This window comes from Rana temporaria, chromosome 6 (genome assembly GCF_905171775.1).
Source record: "Rana temporaria chromosome 6, aRanTem1.1, whole genome shotgun sequence".
Lineage (NCBI taxonomy): Eukaryota > Metazoa > Chordata > Amphibia > Anura > Ranidae > Rana > Rana temporaria.
In genome coordinates, this window is record NC_053494.1 from 200,191,181 (window position 1) to 200,212,534 (window position 21,354).

A 21,354-nucleotide genomic window follows, 5' to 3' on the forward strand; every position below is an offset into this window, starting at 1 on the left:
TCATGGTAGAATATCTGCTAGGAAACCACTGCTAAAGAAAGGCAACAAGCAGAAGAGACTTGTTTGGGGTAAAGAACACAAGGAATGGACATTAGACCAGTGGAAATCTGTGCTTTGGTCTGATGAGTCCAAACTTGAGATCTTTGGTTCCAACCCCCGTGTCTTTGTGCGACGTAGAAAAGGTGAACGGATGGACTCTACATGCCTGGTTCCCACCGTGAAGCATGGAGGAGGAGGTGTGATGGTGTGGGGGTGCTTTGCTGGTGACACTGTTGGGCATTTATTCAAAATTGAAGGCATACTGAACCAGCATGGCTACCACAGCATCTTGCAGCGGCATGCTATTCCATCCGGTTTGCGTTTAGTTGGACCATCATTTATTTTTTCAACAGGACAATGACCCCAAACACACCTCCAGGCTGTGTAATGGAAAAATCAACAGAGAAGATTTGGTGGGATTTAAGGGTGCCAGCAAGCAATAAATACAAAATGATAAAATAACAGTAATTTTAGTATTACAAACAAATTTGTTCTGTTTTAAGTAAAACATATACATGGGAACATCTTGTCTTCAAAATTAATTGTGTCTAGTCACTAAAAGATGACAATTAGATGGTTATCCCATCATGTTTCGCCACCATGGGCTATATTAGAGACAACCGGATGACAAATACAGGGCAACAATCACTGGGTGTCACAGGTGTAGGCCAGTAGTGGCCCAGACAGACCAGGAGCATAAGCAGTTGAAATGCAGATGAGCCAAGAGTGCCGTATGAAAGTTGTAACCTTGGTTGTCAAAAGGTGAAAACAAAAACGATGGCGTGTGTATGGTAGTAGCTGAACGTGGTCACCCTTGGATTTCTGATGGGAAAATCCAATATCATCCTTTACAGGAGAAGGGAAGGGAAAGGAAAGGGAAAAGGAAAGGGAAAAGGAAAGGGAAAAGGAAAGGGAAAAGGAAAGGGAAAAGGAAAGGGAAAAGGAAAGGGAAAAGGAAAGGGAAAAGGAAAGGGAAAAGGAAAGGGAAAAGGAAAGGGAAAAGGAAAGGGAAAAGGAAAGGGAAAAGGAAAGGGAAAAGGAAAGGGAAAAGGAAAGGGAAAAGGAAAGGAAAGGGAAAAGGAAAGGGAAAAGGAAAGGGAAAAGGAAAGGGAAAAGGAAAGGGAAAAGGAAAGGGAAAAGGAAAGGGAAAAGGAAAGGGAAAAGGAAAGGGAAAAGGAAAGGGAAAAGGAAAGGGAAAAGGAAAGGGAAAAGGAAAGGGAAAAGGAAAGGGAAAAGGAAAGGGAAAAGGAAAAGGAAAAGGAAAGGGAAAAGGAAAAGGAAAAAGGAAAAGGAAAGGGAAAAGGAAAGGGAAAAGGAAAAGGAAAGGGAAAAGGAAAGGGAAAAGGAAAGGGAAAAGGAAAGGGAAAAGGAAAAGGAAAGGGAAAAGGAAAGGGAAAAAGGAAAAGGAAAAGGAAAAGGAAAAGGAAAAGGGAAAAGGAAAAGGGAAAAGGGAAAGGGAAAGGGAAAAGGAAAAGGAAAAGGAAAGGGAAAAGGAAAAGGAAAAGGAAAAGGAAAGGGAAAAGGAAAGGGAAAAGGAAAGGGAAAAGGAAAGGGAAAGGGAAAAGGAAAGGAAAAGGAAAGGAAAGGAAAGGAAAAGGAAAAAGGAAAGGAAAGGGAAAAGGAAAGGAAAGGAAAAGGGAAAGGAAAAGGGAAAGGGAAAAGGAAAGGGAAAAGGAAAGGGAAAAGGAAAGGGAAAAGGGAAAAGGAAAGGGAAAAGGAAAGGGAAAAGGAAAGGGAAAAGGAAAGGGAAAAGGAAAGGGAAAAGGGAAAAGGAAAGGGAAAAGGAAAAGGAAAGGAAAGGGAAAAGGAAAGGGAAAAGGAAAAGGAAAGGGAAAGGAAAGGAAAGGGGAAAGGAAAGGAAAGGGAAAAGGAAAGGAAAGCAAAGGGAAAAGGAAAGGGAAAAGGAAAGGGAAAAGGAAAGGAAAGGGAAAAGGAAAGGAAAGGAAAAAGGAAAGGAAAAAGGAAAGGAAAGAGGAAAGGAAAGCAAAGGGAAAAGGAAAGGAAAGGGAAAAGGAAAGGAAAGGGAAAAGGAAAGGAAAAAGGAAAGGAAAAGGAAAGGAAAGGAAAGGAAAGGAAAGGAAAAGGAAAGGAAAAGAAAAAAAGAAAAGATAGGATCTCTCTTCCCTGTTCCCTTCCCCTATGTAACCCTAAATAGGCCATTCAGTATTTGAGGGAGCACATTACTGCTCCAACTACAGAGTTGTGTAGCACCCTCTACTGTAGGTAGGTGCTAGAATAGGATTTTTGCTAGGGAAACTGTCAGTGCAGGTACATTTAGGCAGGCATATGCTTTAGACTAGGCCTGCTTGTTTTAATATGGGGGCAGGGAGTGGTTAGTATATGCATAGTTGCCAACATTTGAAAAAAAATTCCAGGGACACTTTGCAGCACAGCTATTAATTACCACACTCACTTCCCCGAAGCTCCACCCACTCTGCATAATCTTCGCCTGGTGAAGATTATGCGGAGTGGGTGGAGCTTCGGGGAAGTGAGTGTGGTAATTAATTAATAGCTGTGCTGCAAAGTGTCCCTGGACAAATGTTGGCAACTATGAGTATATGTAGTGGAGAATGGAGCATTAGGCAGCAGGAGGAGGATATGGTGGATGTTAGTTACTAGTAGCAACCAAGCGCTACAGATGGAAGATGCAATTTTTCTTAAAAGTGCACTGTACTTTATGGCGATACTGAAAAATTGGCCAGTTGTGCACCTACACATCAAGAAATTCCAATATCATCCCATACAGATTGTTGGTGTGTGAGGAAAAAAGTCCCCCCTCCTCCATATATATTCCTTTCATATAAAAGGTCAGTGGCATTGTACATTGGATTTACAGAACTGCAATTCTGTGCCGGGCCTTTGTTATACATACAATGTGTGTATTATATAGAATAAAAAAATCCCCACAGATTAGAATCGGTAACACAAACCCGCCCGGCTCAGCACAATTGGCCATCTGACATCCTATCTTTGTACGGATAACAATGCCCCCAGACATGGCCTCTCATTATTAGAAGACTTATTTATTTATTAAGGCCTGGCGTTTTCCCACACAAAGCCCATCGCATGCTGGGATATCCCAAGTTTCTCAATACAAAACGTCAAGTGTCAGAAAGCACCATTGTTTCCCCCCCAGCAACACATTGTGACGACTTGTCTTCAATCCCCACACGCTGTTGACTTTGTTTCCAATAAGAATTTTGACTTTCTTTGTAAATGTTATTTCTGTACAGGAGGCATTGGATGTTGTATTTACATTCGCTGTATAACCCGTTTGTTTTTTAGACATCGCAGGCGGCGCACAGACCCAGCGTTCATGAGGGAGACAAGAGACAGGAAATCAGCTGTGTGCAGGAAAATCTCTTCCCCTCAGGACAAGAACATTTCAAAACCACATCTGGTGAGCTCACCTCTTGTGTACGGCGGCTGGTACTAAAGGAGTGCGTAGGCCGGAACGGTTGTATTTAGTTGTATTAGGCCTCATGGACACATACAGCCTGCATAATGGCATTTCCGAGGACCCCCCCTGAGATGCAGTAGAAGAGGTGCCTGCATGCAGTCATGCCAGGCCGATTATGTGAAGCACCCACATGCGCACTGCTGTATGTGCCGAATGCACACTTTCTGCGTCTGAAGAATACGTCAGTGCGAATGCAGGTGCTTTACATAACCCCTCTTGAAGCAGCTGGGGAAAAGCGACAACCGACCAGGAAGTAATGTAATACACATTTCTGGTTAAGGCCTGGTTCACGCCTATGCGGTTTTTAGTGCGTTCTGCAGAAATGCACTGCAGTCCATGGTTTCCTATGGTACACGTTCACATCTATGCGTTTTCCAGCCATTTTTGGGAAAGGGTCAGGGACTTTTTTACCCCCGCAGCATATTACATTTAAATAGACTTCAATGGAGCCACACCAAGACGCACGTGTTGCATTTTTTATGCATTTTTTCTTACCTCCATAACAAACTGGATATCTAGGGCCAGATTCTGGTACATCCGCGCAATTTTGTGCGGGCGTAACGTATCCGATTTACGTTACGCCTCCGCAACTTAGACGGGCAAGTGCTGTATTCTCAAAGCACTTGCTCCGTAAATTGCGGCGGCGTAGCGTAAATCGGCCGGCGTAAGCCCGCCTAATTCAAATTTGGATCAGGGGGGCGTGTTTTATGTAAATCTACTGTGACCCGACGTGATTGACGTTTTTCCCGAACGGCGCATGCGCCGTCCGTGGAATTTCCCAGTGTGCATTGCTCCAAAGTACGCCGCAAGGACGTCAATGGTTTCGACGTGAACGTAAATGACGTCCAGCCCCATTCACGGACGACTTACGCAAACAACGTAACTTTTTCAAATTTCGACGCAGGAACGACGGCCATATTTAACATTGATGCGCCGCACTTATGCCACCATATAGCAGGGGCAACTATACGCTGGGAAAAGCCTAACGTAAACGTCGTAACTTTACTGCGTCGGCCGCACGTACGTTCGGGAATTCGCGTATCTAGCTAATTTGCATACTCAACGTGGAATTCGACGGAAGCACCACCTAGCGGTTAAAAAAAAATGCAGTTTAGATCCGACGGCGTAAGAGGCTTACGCCTGTCGGATCTAATGGATATTCATGCGTAACTGATTCTAAGAATCAGTCGCATAGATACGACGGGTCAGATTAGGACTTACAACGGCGTACATGGCGCTGCGCCGTCTTAAGTCCTTTGAGAATCTGGGCCCTAGTTGTTAAGGAGCAGGCATGGAAGCCGGCCACTGCGTCCTTAACAACCGATGAATCATTAGCCATCAGCAGGGTTCCCACAGACAGCGAAATGAAAAAACAAGAATTGCAATAATAACAAAAAAAAAAAAAAAACACACAACACGAAACACACAGGTTAGCTATATTTTTTTTTTGTAGAGACTCTGGAGAATAAAATGGTGGTTGTTGCAATATTTTATGTCACACTGTATTTGCGCAGCGGCCTTTCAAATGCAATTTTGGGGAAAAAATACTTTACTGGTAATTTTATTTTTTTATTATTCATTAAAGTTAGCCCAATTTTTTTTGTATAATGTGAAGGATTTTACGCCATGAGATTTGTGAGAGAAATCGTGAAATTTATGCCAAGCAAAAAATAAATAAATAGTGATTCCCATTTTGACCAGAATCATGCAGCTCTACTTAAAGGGTCACTAAAGGATTTTTTTTTTTTTAGCTAAATAGCTTCCTTTACCTTACTGCAGTACTGGTTTCATGTCCTCATTGTTAGTTTTTGCTTTAATGTTGCTGTAATTCCTCTCTGTTCTGGACACTTCCTGGTTGTCTGTTTCCTGATCACCACAGTACTGGGAGATTTCTCACTGTGGTGACTAATCAAGGAGGTGCGATTACTGTGGGGCAGATCCACAGACAGAGTACGCCGGCGTATCTACTGATACGCCGGCGTACTTTCAAATTACCCGCGTCGTATCTTTAGTTTGAATCCTCAAACCAAGATACGACGGCATCTGGGTTCGATCCGACAGGCGTACGGCTTCGTACGCCTTCGGATCCAAGATGCAATTCTTCGGCGTCAGCTGGGTGGAGTTCTCGTTGTTTTCCGCGTCGGGTATGCAAATCAGCTGTTTCGGACGATCCACGAACGTACGCGCGGCCATCGCATTCTCTTACGTCGGCTTTTTCCGGCGTACAGTTAAAGCTGGTATTTTGCGGCGTATAGTTAGAATTGCCATGTTAAGTATGGCTGTCGTTCCCGCGTCTAAATTTAATTTTTTGCTTTAGTCGTCCGTGAATCGGGATAGACGTAACTCACGTCCAAGTTAAAAAAATGACGGCCTTGCGACGTCATTTAGCGCAATGCACGGCGGGAAATTTCGGGATGGCGCATGCGCAGTTCATTCTTCGCGGGACGCGCTTCATTTAAATGAAACCCGCCCCCTAATCGCCGATTTGAATTCCGCCGCCAGAGATACACTATGCCGCTGTAACTTAAGGCGCAAATTCTTTGAGGATTCGAAATTCCGCCAGGTAAGGTACGGCGGCGTAGCGCATCTCTGATACGCTTCGCGGGTGCAGATCTCTGTGGATCTGCCCCTGTGTGTCTAAAACTCCTCAGCACCAATCCAGTTTGGTTTTGCAAAACCTTCACTGCCCTCTATTGGCTCTCTGACTCTGTACATCAGAGAACCAGGAAAGAACAGCAAAAACGAAACTAAACTTCAGGTACATTATATGATTGGTTTTTATCTATTTTTAATAGGAATCAGTTAACTATTATGTCTCTATACCCGGTAAATTTCCTTTAGTGACCCTTTAAGGGCCCGTCCTCACTAGCCATTAAATACCAACGCATTTCATTCTTATTTTGTTATCCATTCCCTTCAATCCAGTTATAGTATAATTGACATAAACCAACCATTTTGAGCTTCTACATGGGCAGCCTGGACCCAACTCTCTGACAAATACCGTGAAACGATGGCGTTTGCATGCAGTAAAACACGCAAGGAAAGCGCATCATGCACGCATTCAGGCCCCTCCTAACCCTCTAGTATTGATATGTATTGTACCGTCTCCCTTTCTATTGTAAAGCTCTGTGCAAATTGTTGGCGCTGTATAACCCTGAATAGTAATAATAATAGTGCGATGCGTTACAGCCCATTAATTTGGAATTGGCTGCCTAGCACAAGGCTCCTCGAGGCATAAAGACAATGCAGCGCATCCTGGAGTGAACGGGTCCTTTATAGAGCATACCAATTTTTTTTAATTACCATTTTACTGAAAAAAAAATGTTCAAGATTTCTTTTGTCATTTTTTTTTTTAATAACAGGTCCACTTTGTTATGCTGTAGATTATGACGTCCATGTGTCACAATGACACATAAGGAGTGGCTGGTGGGGGTGAAGAGGGGGGGAGGGGGTCAGTCTCTGTCTGGTGGTGACTCGTGCCGGGAAGCGGTTAAAATTGACTCACGGTGACACCAGCTGCTGCTCAGGAATGCGGCTACATTTTTTTCCACGCAGACCTGCTGGGTATAATTGGCGCTGAATCAAAAAAGCGACAAACGGGCAGACTTACCTAATGAAACACGGGACAGGGAGCCGCTGTGATAGAAATGGCACTACAGACACAGCAGGAACGTCCTCCAGTCATAATAAATGCAATCCACACCATTCCCATGAATCCCGCCATTGCCCCCGGGGAACGCCAATTTGTTGCAATTCAGAATCAAGTGTCATTGTTAGTTTAATATATAAAAAGGAGCTATAAATGGCGAATGTCCTGCTTCTGTAAGTAAGAACATGCCCGTATCCAGATATTCCCCACCATGGGACCCGATGGTACCTTGGTCCCAGGCGGCACTTTCAAAGGGGCGGCAAATTGCCACCCGCCAGCCAGCTAGCTAGGAGAGTGGTGCTGCTGCCTGCCTGTCCTCCCACAACATATCCCCCGAGCGACCAGGAGGAGGGGGGGGGGGGAGCGGATATCGCGGCAAGCCCGTAGTTACATGAAGGGCTTTTTTTATATTCTCCTCTTTATATTCCTATACACATGTATAGAGCCATGACAAGTCCTCTTTTTACTGCTACATACATGTATAGAGTGATGACAGGTCCTCTTTATACTCCTGTACATGTAAACAACCATGACAGGTCCTCTTTATTCTCCTATATAGATGTATAGAGCCATGACAAGTCCTCTTAATTTATGATGATATAAAATTATGAATGTGGGGGCCTTTTGGTGGGCGTGATTTTTTTGGGGGGGGGGGGGGCAGCATTTTATTCTTGGTACCAGGCAGCACAATGTCTTGGGCCGGCACTGCCGTATCCAGATATTCCCCCCCATTGGGAAAAAAAAGGTGCAGGTGCCCTCTCACCTTCCAAGTCAACCCTTCAGCCAGCAACAACAAATTCTCCGGAAAACAATAAATCCCTGAGCAAAAATAGATCTCCGAGCACCAATAGACCCCTCCCCTCAATAGTTGATTTCTCTGAGCATCATAAGATCCCCATCAACAACAGATCCCCCCCCCCCCCCCGGCAAGAACAGACCCCCTCCCCAGTAAAAATAGATTTACTCCAGCGACAATATACCCCAACAGTAACAACAGATCTCTGATCAGCCAGCATGAGTGCAGTTAATTGATGCTAGGTCTGCTTTTTAAATCAAATGTATAAAAATAAAATAAAAAACACCCCACACCAAAAACACACACACACACACACACACACACACACACACACACACACACCTTATTTAAATCCACTTTGTCTTTGCAAAACCCAGTTATTACCTTGTTGGGTGACATCACTGTGCTGTACATAACCTGTGCAGAAAGCACAGCTGAGGGAGGGGCCTAGCAGGTTCCACCCACTACAGGCTGCCTGCAAAAGGGGCGGAGACAAGACCAGTCACCCTGCACAAGGAGAGAAAGCAGCAGTGAGCGGTCTTTATTACAGGAAGGAAAAGTCACACACTGTATTGCTACACAGATTTGGAAGAACCACATAAAGCTCACCATGATTCAAGGAAGAATACACCTGATGAACCGATTCAGAATATAGGTGTTTATCCTGGAGTTCAGGTTCAACTATTTAGCAGTGTTCAAAAACTGAAATTCTTTTGGGTGGAGTGTTTTTTTTTTTTAACACTTCAGACCCATGCTATGGCCAAAATTGGGGCTCTCTTGTTCTGGATAGGGCATCAATGGACGTTCTCTCAGAACTGCGCCTGAGGCACACATCCGGGGGAGGCTCTGTGATCACCGAAAAGGGCCAATCACAGTGGCCCTTTACCACGAGATCAGCTGTGTCTAATCGCATGTACATAAACTTGCTGAATATCAGCATTCCTTTCCTCAGCACTAAGGAGAGGAGAGACGGCAACCAGCAAATGGGACGAGCCATTTACACAAATAATCAGGAGACCAGTGTCGGCTGGTGCTGTAAATAATTTTTTGGGGGGGTGGCTTCACGGCGGCTTCCCTCCTCTTTCTCTCTGTGAACAATACGATCACTTCTCCCAGCTTCCCGATTGGCCGGGAGCGGAATCAGGAAAACAATTGTGAATATTAATTCACTATTACCACACAACTGGGTGGGCTCAGGGCGCAGTGCTCCAAGCCCACCCTTGTTTTAAGTCAATTAGAGCCTCAGGCTCTAATCACATGCTTCAAAAAAAAAAAAAAAACAAAGAAGGAAAAAAAATAAAAAAAAAACACATTGAAACTCATGCGTCCCATCACCCTGCTTTTAGATTAGGAGCCGGACGCATGGATTAGAGGGGCGAAGCCCCAAATGGACGGGCCACCACTGCAGGGAATTGATCAACTGAAAGAAAGGAGAAAAAGAAAAAAGAGAAAAAGAAAAAGAGAAAGAGAAAAAGGGAAAAAAAGAGGAAAGAGGAAAAAGAGAAAAAAAAAAAAAAGAAAAAAAAATAGAAAAAGGAGAAGAGAAAGAGAAAAAGAGAAAAAAAAAGAGAGAAAAAGAAAGAGAAAAAAAGAGAGAAAAAAAAAGAGAAAAAAGAGAAAAAAGAGACAAAAAAGAGAAAAAGAAAAAAGAGAAAAAAGAAAAAAAAAGAGAAAAAAGGAGAAGAAAAAAAAAAAGAGAAAAAAGAAAAAAAAAAAGAGAAAAAGAAAAAAAGAGAAAAAAGAGAAAAAAAAGAGAAAAAAGAGAAAAAAAAGAGAAAAAAGAGAGAAAAAAAGAGAGAAAAAAAGAGAGAAAAAAAAAGAGAGAGAAAGAAAGAAAAAAAAAGAGAGAAAAAAAAAGAAAGAGAGAGAAAAAAAGAGAGAGAAAAAGAGAGAAAAAAAAAGAGAGAAAAAAAGAGAGAAAAAGAGAGAGAAAAAGAGAGAGAAAAAGAGAGAGAAAGAAAGAGAGAAAAAAAGAGAGAAAAAAAGAGAGAAAAAAAGAGAGAAAAAAGAGAGAAAAAAGAGAACAAAAAAGAGAAAAAAAAAAAAAAAAAAAAAGAAAAAAAAAAAAAAAGAAAAAAAAAAAAAAAAAAAAAAAGAGAAAAAAAGAAAAAAAAAAAAAGAGACAAAAAGAAAGAAAAAAAAAGAGAGAAAAAAAGAGAAAAAAGAGAAAGAGAAAAAAGAAAAAAGGAGAAGAAAAAAAAAGAGAAAAAGAGAAAAATGAGAAGAAAAAGGGAGAAAATAAAAAAAGAGAAAGAGAAAAAAGAGAAAAAGAGAAAAAGAGAAAAAAAAGAGAAAAAAGAGAAAAAAGAGAAAAAAGAGAAAGAGAAAAAAAGAGAAAAAAGAGAAAAAAGGAGAAGAAAAAAAAAGAGAAAAAGAGAAAAATGAGAAGAAAAAGGGAGAAAATAAAAAAAGAGAAAAAAAAAAGGAAAAAAAAAGAAAACAAAAAAAAAAAAAAAAAAAAAAAAAAAAAAAAAAGAGAAAAAAGAGAAAGAGAAAAAAGAAAAAAAGAGAAAAAGAGAAAAATGAGAAGAAAAAGGGAGAAAATAAAAAAAGAGAAAGAGAAAAAAGAGAAAAAGAGAAAAAAAGAAAAAGAGAAAAATGAGAAGAGAAAAAGAAAAAAAGAAAAAAGAGAAAAAGGAGAAGAAAAAGGGAGAAAAAGAAAAAAGAGAAAAAAAGAAAAAAAAAGAGAATAAGAAAAAAGAGAAAAAGAAAAAAAAGAGAATAAGAAAGGAGACAGAAAGAGAAAGAGAAAAAAGAAAAAAAAAAGAGAAAAAGAAAAAGAGAAAAAAAGAAAAAAGTGAAAAAGAAAAAAGGAAAAAGAAAGGAGGAAGGATTACTTGTTTGCAAATTGTATAAACGATAGGAAACTTTTTTTCTTCAAAAAAAATGTTGTTTGTTTAGCAAAGAAATAAAAAAAAAACCCCAGTGGAGATTAAATACCACCAAAATAAAGCTTTATCTGTTGCAGAAAAAAAAAAAAAAAAAAAAAAAGGCTAAAAACGTCATATGGGTACGGGGCAATGGTCATTCAAAGTGTGGCAGCGGTAAAAGCTGAAAAATTGGCCTGGGCAGGAAGGGGGTGAAAGTGCCCTGTATTGAAATGGTAAATCAATCGGATAGCCAATAGTTTATGTCTTCTTGTCTCTTATATTTCTATCATCACCTCATAAAAAAAAAAAAAAAAAAAAAAAAAAATCTATAATCATACAAAAGAAGCACAAAATAAAAAGATAAAATAGAACCTTTTGAAGTCGTTCTTTTCATTAAAAAAAATGAAACATAAGCACAATGAGACCGGCCTCCCATAGAGGGCTTTTTGTATCTCTGAAAATCACAGTCCTGGGTGATATGTGAATTATTGAATCAAAAGGAACACGGGAACAAAAACAGCCGCGGTTATCAGCCATCTACAATGGAGCTGGATGGTGCGAGGTTTAATTAATTCCCTGCACAGCTAGATAACCGCACAACACGACGGAACAAAGTGGCCACTTCCAGGATCGGGGAGGTTCATTTGTACGCCGGTGGAAAAAAATAATAAATAAGAGAGAGCGACAGATTGCCTTGGGAACAATACAGAACAAACAGGCATGTCGCAGAGACAAAGCCCCCATCACTCCATCCAACGCGAAGCGTGAACAGGGAGGTTGCAGATGAAGAAGATGACCCAGACGGGGCTCTGCAGAGAGGCCACTGGATTATCGCTTCATCAGGACCGACCCGGTCCTGAGGACCTCTTCCTCTTCTGTCCTTGGCATGTCAGGGACCCAACAAGATAGGAAGACCCTCTTCCTCTTCTGTCCTTGGCATGTCAGGGACCCAACAAGATAGGAAGACCCTCTTCCTCTTCTGTCCTTGGCATGTCAGGGACCCAACAAGATAGGAAGACACTTTGTGAGTTCCAGGTTCTCATAGGGCAGTGGTTCTCAACCCTGACCTCCCAACAGGCCATGTTTTCAAGTTTTTTAGCCAGATTCAGGTAGGGGCGCGCATCTTTAAGGCGGCGTAGCGTACCGTATTTACGCTACGCCGCCTTAAGTCAGAAAGGCAAGTACTGTATTCACAAAGTACTTGCCTCCTAACTTACGGCGGCGTAGCGTAAATGGGGTCGGCGTAAGCGCCCCTAATTCAAATGAGGATGAGGGGGCGTGTTTTATGTTAATGGGGGGTGACCCGACGCGATTGACGTTTTTTAGGAACGGCGCATGCGCCGTCCGTGTACATATCCCAGTGTGCATTGCTCCAAAGTACGCCGCAAGGACGTATCGGTTTTGACGTGAACGTAAATTACGTCCAGCCCTATTCACAGACGACTTTCGCAAACAACGTAAACATTTTCAAATTTTGACGCGGGAACGACGTAATACTCAACATTGACTAGGCCAGCTATTTGATGGAATAACTTTACGCCGGAAAACGCCTTACGTAAATGGCGTATCTTTACTGCGTCGGGCGCACGTATGTTCGTGAATCGGCGTATCTAGGCATTTACATATTCTACGCCGAACTCCACGGAAACGCCACCTAGTGGCCAGCCTAAATATTGCACCCTAAGATACGACGGCGCAGGCGGTCGTATCTTAGCTAGGTTTAAGTGTATCTCAGTTTGAGAATACACTTAAAACTTACGACGGCGCAGATTCCGAGTTACGTCGGCGTATCTACTGATACGCCGGCGTAACTATTTGTGAATCTGGCTATTTAACTTTATCTTGCACAGGTCCTTTAAATCAAAGTCAATGGCTTGGTATTTCGGACAGCTATTTTATGTAAGAGAAATTCCCAAAATATGGCCTGTTGGGGGTACTTGAGGACAGGTTTGAGAGCCACTACAGTAGAACTCTATAATGGTCACCTTTACTGCAGATTACCATAGGCCCTGTTCACAGATCGCAAAGCAGCAACAAGCTTTTCCGCTCACAATTTTCGTGCGACTCCCTGTTTCGGGCATAACGCAAACCATTCGCTTCAATGGGCTGCCCTATGCATGTTTGTCGCCCCAAAAGAAGCTCCTGCTCCTTTGTAGGCGACAAGCTTGGCGTGATTTTTAAATGCGTGTTTTGTCATGCGATTCTCTTACGTGACAATCACAGCAGAATCGCACCACATTTGGGGTGCAATTAAAAATAACAGAAGCCATGTAATTTGCTGCCATTTCAAATCGTGGGCAGAATTGCATAATATGAATTGCCCAACTGCAACTCGCTTGTTTAACTGGTTCCGAACCGCCTTCCGCACATTTACTGCCGCAAGACGGCCTGGCTGTGCGAAACAACGTACCTGCATGTCGCTTCGTGCACTAGCCTCTGGGGGGCACGAGAGCTGATTGGACAGAGGGGGAACCAATCAGCAGGTCCATCGGATGCAATGTCTGCCGGAAAACCGCAATCGCTCCCCAGAGAGGCAGAATGGCGATCTGCCTATGTAAACAAGGCAGATCACGGTTCTGACAGGGGAGAGTATATAGATCTTGTGTTCCTGCCAAGCAGGAACATGGACCTCTGCATTTCTCCAGTCAGAGCAATCCTCACACAGTTAGAAAGCACCCCCTAGAAACACACTTAAACCTTTGATCGCCCCTGGTGTTAACCTCTTCCATTCCAGTGTCATTAGTACAGTAACAATGCATATGATTAGCACCGATCACTGGATTAGGGTCACTGGTCCCTAAAAAAAAAAAAAAAAGTCAGATTGATTTGTACACCGCAATGTCATAGTCCAGCGAATTTTAGTAGAACGCCGCCATTACTAGTAAAAGTAAATAGAAATTAAAAAAAATATAAATATATATATATATATATATATATATATATATATATATATATATATATATATATATATATATATATATATATATATATATATATATATATATATATATATATATATATATATATATATATATATATATATATATATATATATATATATATATATATATATATATATATATATATAATGGTTATTGCTTATTGCTTGTATAGCGTAGAATCACCCGAAGGTATCGAAACGTTTCCAGACCTTAACAATTCATATATATAATCCCATAGTTTTGTAGACGCTATAACTTTTGCACAAACCAACCAATAAATATTCGATTATTGGGATTTTGTTACCAAAAATATGTAGCAGAATACATATTGGCCTAAATTGATGAAGATTTTATGTTTTTTCGAATGAATACGTTCTATAGCAAAAATAAAAAAATAAACTATAATTTTCTCATTTTTTTTGCGCTATAAACAAAAAAATAGCAAACGTAGGAGGTGACCACCAAAAGAAAGCTCTATTTGTGGGGGGGGGGGGGAATGTGTACAGTAGGGGTAGGCAACCAGTTGCCCTCCAGCTGTTGTGGAACTGCATTTCCCATGAGCCATTACAAGGCTGGCAGTTACAAGAGGCATGATCGGACTTGTAGTTCTGCAACAGCTGGAAGGCCCCAGGTTGCCTAACCCTTGTGTAGAGCGTCGCACAACTGCGCAATTGTCAGTTAAAGTAGCACAGTGCCGTATCTCAAAAAAAAATTCTCCTGCCTCTTAGCCAATGCATTCATGCACACATAGTTGTTTATAGGTGTTTAGCCACTTGCCAACCATGGCCATTGTAGATTGACGGCCACAAGGTAGCTCCAGAGCTGGTGCAAGGATTTTTGATGCCCTCGGCGAAACATAATTTTGCCACCCCCCCAGCTCCACCCCCTTTGCCGTACCCATGTGTACCCCACCTTTTTGATGAAACGCTTATCTAATGCAGCCTACCAGCGCCCATTAATGCAGCCTACCAGTGCTCATCAATGTTTGCTCGCTTCCATTCATTCGGGAGCTGGGACACAGACACAGTCCTCTGCCGCTGCTGCACCTCTGACATTATGTGTGAAAAAAAGCAGTGGCTGCCTGCGGATGCTGAGAATTCGTTGCTTGCTGCAGAGAGAAGGGAGTAGAAACACCAGTGGCTGGGCACCCCCCTAGGCAGCAATGTGCCCTAGGCGGCTTCCTAGTGGTAGCACCGGCCCTGGGTGGCTCTACAATGTCGGGAGGCTGCCTATTGATGTCCTCGGCTCCTCCTGGCCACTGGGGGGTGCGCGTGCCTGCCGCGTCACTCAGGTGCCGATGCGCATGCCTGGCGGCCGCGATGTCCTCCAGGTACCCGCGATCTGCAGTTACAGAGCCAGGGATGTGGATCACAGAGATCCACGTCCTGAGAGGAGACCGATGGGGTGTCCCTTATACATAGGGACAACCATCAGTCACTTCCCCCAGTCAGTCCCCTCCCCCCACAGTAAGAATCACTCCCAGGGAACACATTAACCCCTTGATCGCCCCCCTAGTGTTAACCCCTTCCCTGCCAGTCACATTTATACAGTAATCAGTGCATATTTATAGCACTGTTCGCTGTATAAATGTGAATGGTCCCAAAAATGTGTCAAAAGTGTCCGATGTGTCCGCCGCAATAGCGCAGTCCTGACAAAAATTGCGGATAACCGCCATTACTATTAAAAAAAAAAATAATAAAAAAAGATACTAAATTCTATCCCATATTTTGTAGGCGCTATAACTTTTGCGCAAACCAATCACTATCGCTTATTGCGATTTTTTTTTATCAAAAATATGTAAGAGAATACGTATCGGCCTAAACTGAGTAAAACTTTTAAACCTAGGCACCTTTAGTGCTCGAGCATTCGTTCATTACAATGGCCAGAATATTCTGTCCAATGGAATGAATGAACGGCCAAATGCTTGATGCGCCTAAACACGTTGGAAAAAGACTTTTGGGCGCGTTCAAGCTGTGCTTGGAGCAAAGGTGTCCAGAGGAGGAATAAGAAACGAAACATCCTGTGTGCATGAGGCAAAAAGGTCCTAGAGCTTCTTTGGTGAATTTGTCGCACATAGGGCAACTAGAGTTGCCACCTTTTCTTCAAGTCAAACCCGAACACTTTAGCGGCGCACAGCAATTTTTTTATTTTTTTTTAATAGTGTAGCGCCTGGTTACTTTATGGTACCGGTGCTATTTAAATTTAGAGGGAGATTAGAGTATAGTTAAACTCTGATCCAAATTGTTATGTGCAAAACAGGGTCTCTGTCTCGACTTGGCTGTGCTGTGGGCTTATTCTGTTGTGCTGGGGTGTTCTTCCCACCCCTGTGCAGTAGGTGGCAGCAGTGGAGTCAAGGTTTGGGTGCTCTTCCCCAGCAGCCAATCAGCCTAGGAATTCAGGGGAGCCATGAGGTAAATGTGCCACCCAAAACAACCAGCAGCTACTCCAGGGGTAGTGCTACAATAGTATAAATCTACACATATATTTTGCTATTAACCACTTAAAGCGGGAGTTCACCCGAAAAACAATTTTTAACATTAGATTGATGCTCATTTTGTGAAGAGGAATCGGGTGTTTTTTTTTTAAAATCGAAGCAGTACTTACCGTTTTAGAGAGAGATCTTCTCCGCTGCTTCCGGGTATGGTCTTCGGGACTGGGCGTTCCTATTTGATTGACAGGCTCCGACGGTCGCATACATCGCGTCACGAGTAGCCGAAAGAAGCCGAACGTCGGTGCGGCTCTATACAGCGCCTGCGCACCGACGTTCGGCTAATTTCGGAAAATCGTGACGCGCTGGATGTGACCGTCGGAAGCCTGTCAATCAAATAGGAACGCCCAGTCCCGCAGCCCATACCCGGAAGCAGCGGAGAAGATCGCTCTCTAAAACGGTAAGTACTGCTTCGATTTAAAAAAAAAAAAAAAAACACCCGATTCCCCTTCACAAAATGAGCCTCAATCTAATGTTAAAAATTGAGTTTTTGGGTGAACCTCCACTTTAAGGACCGCCTCCTGCACATATACGTAAACAGAATGGCACGGCTGGGCACAGGCACGTCGCCTTTAAGAACCCAGCCGTGGGTCTCCGGCAAGCGCATATAGGGAAAGACGATCAATGACGTCACGCGTCCAGCCCCCCCTACAGTTAGAAACACATGAGGTCACACTTAACCACTACAGCGCCCCCTAGTGGTTAACTCCTAAACTGCAATTGTCATGTTCACAGTAATCAGTGCATTCTTTTAGCACTTTTTGCTGTGAAAATGACAATAGTCCCAAAAATGTGTCAAAATTGTCCGATGTGTCCGCCATAATGTCGCAGTCACAAAAAAATAAATAAAATAAAACGCTGATCACCACCATTAGTAGTAAAAAATAAAATTATTAATAAAAATGCCATAAAACTATCCCCTATTTTGTAAACGCTATAAATTTTGCGCAAACCAATCGTTAAACACTTATTGCAATTTTTTTTTACCAAAAATAGGTAGAAGAATACGTATCGGCCTAAACTGAGGAAAAAAAAAAGTTTTTTTATATCTTTTTTGGGGATATTTATTATAGCAAAAAAAGTAAAAAAAATATCTGATTTTTTTCAAAATTGTTGCTCTATTCTTGTTTATAGCGCAAAAAATAATAATAGGTGATCAAATACCACCAAAAGAAATCTCTATTTGTAGGAAAAAAAGGACGGCAATTTTGTTTGGGAGCCACGTCGCACGACCACGCAATTGTCAGTTAAAACGACGCAGTGCCGAATCGCAAAAAAGGGGCAAGGTCCTTAACCTGCATATTGGTCCGGGTCTTAAGTGGTTAAATAACATTTCTAATCATATGAAGTTAATAGCAAGAGTCCCCCTTTACATCATAGTTCACAGAGTTCCCCCTTTTACATCTGAACTTACAGAGTTCCCTTTCACTGCAAGAGGGGACTCTGCAGACTCTGATGTAAGGGAGAAATCTGGGGACTCTAACAAAAAGGGGTGCTCTGGGAACCCTGATTTAAGGGGGAACACTGAGAACTCTGATGTATGGAGAAGACTCTGATGTAAGGGGGGAAACATTGTGGCCTCTGGTGTAAAGGGGAACTCTGATGTAAGGGGTGCTCTGAGAACCCTGATTTACCTTAGTGTACTTACTCAGAGGCAGGAGAGAGAAGGGGGGAGACTTCAGTCACAGACAGGGATGGATGGTGAGCTCACTCACCCCTTGGCAGTCAGCACCTCTCATCCAGATGTATCTGAGGCTGCTGGACTTCAAATCTCCGGCCCCAACTTTCCTTTTCTGAGGCTCGGCACCAGGGATTGGAGTGTGGGTAGACCATGGGTCTTCAAATTACAGCCCTCCAGTTGTTCAGGAACTACAATTCCCATCATGCCTAGTCATGTCTGTGAATGTCAGTGTTACAATGCCTCATGGGATGTGTAGTTCTACAACAGCTGGAGGGCCGTAGTTTGAGGATCCCTGGGGTAGACACAGAGGGGTAGGTGGTGTTTGGGAGTGGGGGTGGGGTTTGTTGCTGCTGGCTTTGGGCAGTGTGAAAGAGTGCAACAGACCCTCTCAGCTTAGACAACTGCAGCCAGCAACCCTGCTGTGAGACCATAGTCCAGTCTAAATAATGTGTCCGGCAGGGGAGGGCTGGCAGCCTTAGGCCTGGGGGGGCAAGTCCAGTCAAGTGGCCCATAGAGCGTGGAAAAGTGATGGATCGAGGAAAACAGTCTAAGATTTTTCATGATCACAAGAGTCCACACAGAGGCCCCCCTTACATCAGAGTCCGCACAGAGGCCCCCCTTACATCAGAGTCCGCAGAGAGCCTCCCCTTACATCAGAGTCCGCACAGAGTGGGAGGTGAGCAGCGGCCGTGAACTGTGTTAACAGAGCTCTGGCAGGCATATTCCTGCTCTGCAAAAACAGCATTTGGTAGTGGCGGTCGGTGGCTGTGCATAGTGTCACCAGCCCGGGGGGAGATTTCCACCCTGCCAGCCCTCCCCTGGTGTTCGGGTTTCAGGCAGTCTGAAACCCGGACGCATGATTTCAAACCCAAACTGTCCGGCTGAATCCTGGACTGGTGGCAACCCAATCAAGTGAAAATGCTCCCCTGTGTGCACCAACACGTGCAAAACACACAAATACTCACAAAAAATAAACAACCCCCCCCCACACACACACACAAATGGGGTTTCCTGCTACGCTTGGTGTAGATTGGACCTTACTGTACTTGAATAGGCCAGCTTGTGACCGTGACCCAAAAAGGTGCTTAGAGAGGACGTTGCAGTTACCAGGTCACATGGATTGAAGGACCCTTGCTGGAGGATTGCTGGAGCCAGAAATTAGGTGCACCCCTGGACTAATCAAACATTCAGCCCTTGAAGCACCGGTGGGGGGCATTGCAAGTGTGGATTTTGTCCAATTCCAGGAGTTCAGCTTTAAAAAAGGCAGACCCCCGAAGTAGGGTGACCACATTGCCAAACTACCATTTAGGGACACCCCCTTCCTAAAAAAAGATAACTTTTTATAAAAAAAAATTGTGACCCCCCCCCCCCCCCCATGGTTTTCACTGGTTCATCCTGGGACCTGTAGTTCTTCGCTAGTTGGGGGGAGGGGGGGTCGCATCTTCAGCTCAGAGGGGTTCATGGTGGGACCTGTAGTCCTTCACTTTTGGGGGTCACATTCCCCCCAAAAGTGAAGGACTACAAGTCCCAGCATGAACTCCTAATATCTAAAGATGTGACCCTCCCCCCCCCCCAATTTGAAGGACTACAACACCCAGCATGAAACCCCTGAGATCGAAGGGTGTGAACCCATAGATTTCACAGGTTTATGCTGGGACCTGTAGTTCTTCATTATTTGGGGGGCAGGGGGTCTCACATCTTCAGCTCTGGGGGGGGGGGGGAGGGTTCATGCTGAGACCTGTAGTCCTTAACTTTGGGGAGGTCACACCCCCCTAAAGTAAAGGACTACAAATCCCAGCATGAACCGATGATATCTAAAGATGTGACCCCCATCCCCCCCCAATTTTGAAACTCCCAGCATGAATCCATGAGATCTAAGGGTGTGACCCCATAGATTTCACAGATCTATGCTGGGACCTGTAGTTCTTCACTAGTTTGGGGGGGTGTCACATCTTAGGCTCTGAGGGGTTTATGCTGGGACCTGTGTCAGTTTCATTCCGGGACACTGTATTGTCCCAGAGTGAAGGTGCCCGGGACAGACCTGCAGAATGCGGGACTGTCCCGGGCAATCCGGGACACATGGTCACCCTACCCCGAAGACCAATTTGTGAAAAATTCAGGACAAATGTAACCGTTGTTGTTGCCTACAGCAACCAAATTTCCCCTTTCAAATCTCACATACTGCACTGGAAAGATAAGAAAAGGAGAAACAGCCTCTCCTTCCGATGTTTCATCGTACACTCCGAACATCCTACTCTACTTTCACACCCTCAAAAGGTGGAGAGGTGACAGGAACCACAACTATTTCGAAACGTTTCCTTCTCCTTCACGTCGAAGTGCGATAGGCACGAGAGGGGCATTACTCACAAAAGGTTCCCCTTCGTTGCGTTTGCACAAGATCGCGGCTGACCTTATGACCTCCAGCCCCAATTCTGCAGAATGCAATATATGAAATAATTACGCTAAAGCTGCGGTTGCCCATAGCAACCTGATTTCAGTTACCTACATCCCTGGTTGCCATGGGGTTGCATCACAAGAAGACTTTCCAGGACACGAGACAAAGTCATTGGTCCTGCAATGCAGTCTGAGAGAATCTTATTGCAGTTCATTGACGTTCAGCACACAGGTGACCTCTGCAGTGTCCGGCGTGGGATGCAGGGTGTGGCATTGGGTTCCTGACCCTCTGAGCCACGTGTTATTCATTTATAAAGAGTCAGCAAAGGTTCACATGAACTAAAAAGCCATTGTCGTTAGCCCTTGCCCCAGGGGAGTTTTGTAGGAGTCTCCCAGCTGCCAAGGAACTACATGGACCACCCTTCCCTGCCAGTCTTTGGGGGGCTTGTAGTTATCAAGAATATATGCAGATCAGCGAGAAAAAAGGGTGTCAATTATGCAGGCTGGACTGTCCACCATGCAAGTTCTTGGCATGGCAGTCTATTAAACTGAAAAGCCCAATAAAAGGAGGCAGGTGGGACAGTTAACGGGACACAGCGCCCAGCTTACCAGAGGAGGCCGTGACAACAACTGGGACAGGTGGCCATAAAGGTCAAGTCCCAATGATCCACCAGCCTCAGGATGGCTCGTGTGACATGCCCTTCAAAACATCTATGCCATGCCTTCTCTGATAAGCTGGCACCAGACCAGATCCAACCTACCACCAATGGCATCGGTCTTTGGCTCACCATCCCATGAAACCGTTGTTACAATCACCCATGGCATTGTTTATTGGCTCGCCAGCCATGAAGACATTGTTGCTATCACCCATGGCATTACTCCTTGGTAACAATGTCTTCTTCGTAGGCTGATGAGCCAAGGAGCAATGCCATGGGTGATGGCAGCAATGTCTTCATGGGCTGGTGAGCCAAGGAGTAATGCCATGGGCGATGGCAACAATGTCTTCATGGGCTGGTGAGCCAAGGGACAATGCCA